This window comes from Rhea americana, unplaced genomic scaffold (genome assembly GCF_003343005.1).
Source record: "Rhea americana isolate MKP2758 unplaced genomic scaffold, rheAme1 scaffold_42, whole genome shotgun sequence".
Lineage (NCBI taxonomy): Eukaryota > Metazoa > Chordata > Aves > Rheiformes > Rheidae > Rhea > Rhea americana.
The window spans coordinates 5,347,480-5,349,758 of record NW_028186557.1 but is presented as its reverse complement, the minus strand read 5'-3'; the positions used below and the strand labels follow the sequence as shown (position 1 = coordinate 5,349,758).

The following is a 2,279-nucleotide window of genomic DNA, read 5'->3' as shown; positions in this document are numbered from 1 at the left end:
TATAGTGGGTGGAGTAGGGGGAGGCCTATTTCCACCCCCTTTTCAGTCAGAAACGCTTAAAGCAAAAACRTAGGGACGGCAACGAACTCCCCAGACACCAACTGCTTCAGCTCCTCACAGCGCCTCTTCCCCCACCCTCAACGGCACCTTGCGCACGCGACACGGACCCTTCCCGCCACACTGCCCCCAGCCAATCAGCGCAAAGGTTGGCGGCCGCCGCGACGTCGTGGCGTCTGGTTTTCCATGCAGCAGGCGGGTGGCAGCTCGCCATTGGACGAAGGGAGGGAAGCGCCTGGCCAGTGAGGTGCCGCCGGCTGGCGGATGTGAGCGCGAGGCCGGTTCAAGCCGGCGGTGACTGGGCAGCGGGGGGTAGGGGCGGTCGGCGTGAGGGGGCCTGGCCGCGGCCCCGGCGCCATTTCAGGGCTGCCGAGGGAGGCGGGGCAGGCTGCACCTCCTCGGTGAGTTTGTCGCCCTTCTGCTGCGGTGCTGTGCGAAGCAGGCAGGCCGATTTGGTCCCCTCTGATGAGCAGCTTGCTGTGGAGGGCCAGGCTCTCCCCTTGGCTCTCCCGGTGAGACAAGTTTTAGAGCAGATACATGCAGCTGACTTCCCCCCCCCCCCCCCTTGAATGCTACAGAGGTGCTTGCATTAAATCCTGCTCCTGGGAAATGGGAGTTACCTGCACCAAGGGAACCTGCAGTGAGTTCTGGCCTTCTGGGGAACCTTCTAGAATGAGTGAAAAGCTTGCAGTTACACTGATGATAACCTTGAGGGTCAGCTGAAGTCAGGCTGCAATACAAGAGTGCTAGGTGCTGTCCGAACATTGGCTTGTACATAATTATTGAAAATCTGAATGCAATGCTAGCTCTTAATCATTTCTGATACACAGTTGGGTTTGTCCTTAGAACTTGATCCATAAACAAGATTGAATGTATGTAGAATTTGGTCTTGAAGCAGCTGCAGCTGAAGCTGCAGCACTGATGAATACGCTCCTTAGACRTGGGATTTTCCATGTTACATGTGGATGAAAAGCAGTTCACTAAGTTGTAGCTGGTGGACTGTTGGTTGATATGGTGTGAAGTGTGTTTTGAAAGTATTTACAAGTTGCTATCATGCTTTCTCAAACATCTTGGTGCTGGTGTAGGAATTTGTTATCCATGATGAGGGGAGTAGAGAAAACGTTGTGATGAAGCATGCTACTGAACAACTTTGTGTTTTATGGAAATAATACAAGAATACTTTGTAGCAAAAGCTTKATTATTGAATTATAGGTAGCTAACTTTTTTTTTCATGAAAATGACTGTTTAGTACTTACTTAAATGATTAAAATGTTTCATTCCAATGTTTCATTTTGTTTTCCTGCTAGGCTTTGACTCCTGTCTACTCTGCTGAGTTCCTGGAACTGTGTTCCCTTCAAATGAAGTAGTAGGCACTGAAGTTTTCAGGTATATTTGAAGCTGAAGACTGTACCCCAAAAATTCTTGTTCTGTTTACTTATTAGAGTGACTTGTTTTGTAACTTACAAATGGAAAAAAAAATGTTTAAGAAATACCACAGCTAATCTAAAGGATGTCTTGATATGCAATCATCTGGCAAAGTGGTAAGAGAATAATGGCTGTCTTTCCTTGTCAGTTAAATTATGTTAAAAATCAAATATTTTACTATTTATAACAAGTGATAACAAGTGAGACAAGACTGCTTTGGTAAATGATTCCTTTATAAAAAATACCAGACTCAAATTGTGGTCACTCTCTGTATTGATATTCCTGTAGTGTATTCCCCCAGCTAGCTGAGTTGCCCTAGTGTTTACTTACCACTGCCATAATACAGAAATGAATACATACCTGTCACTGTATTTTTAACTGCCAGAACTGCAACCATGGGGAATCTGCTGTGGTCACAAAAGAGATTTAAGAACTGCTGGTAGTGATAGCGTGACCTTTCCCTGCTTTAGATAAAGCACTTGCTCAGCTTTCCTTAGCCAAGCTTGAGAAATAGAAGGTTGGGATTAATGCCACACTACAGCTAGTTGTGGCCCTGCCGATACAGCTGTTGGTTTGCAGCCTTCTGATTCTGTGCTTTCAGAAGGGAGCGAGTGTTTCCAAGGTATGCACAACTACAGCTGTAGCGAAAGCAGGCATAAAGATTGTGTGCCTGTGGGGTACCAGGTGGAGTGGGGGAGGGAGAGGGAGGACACATTGCAAATATTTTGAGCAATTGTATGTYCCAAACCAAACAATAGCTGTGAATTTCGGTAGTGAAGCATTCGGTAGGAGTTACA

General features: G+C 46.8%; 1 long non-coding RNA gene across 1 annotated transcript; it reads left to right on the top strand.

The window, feature by feature from the left end:
• The first annotated feature begins 221 nt into the window (after positions 1-221).
• On the top strand, positions 222-1,737 carry LOC146590201 (uncharacterized). The gene is made up of 2 exons (XR_014897049.1): positions 222-323; positions 1,365-1,737. It is a non-coding gene; the product is annotated as an uncharacterized LOC146590201 (long non-coding RNA).
• The last annotated feature ends 542 nt before the right edge of the window (positions 1,738-2,279 follow it).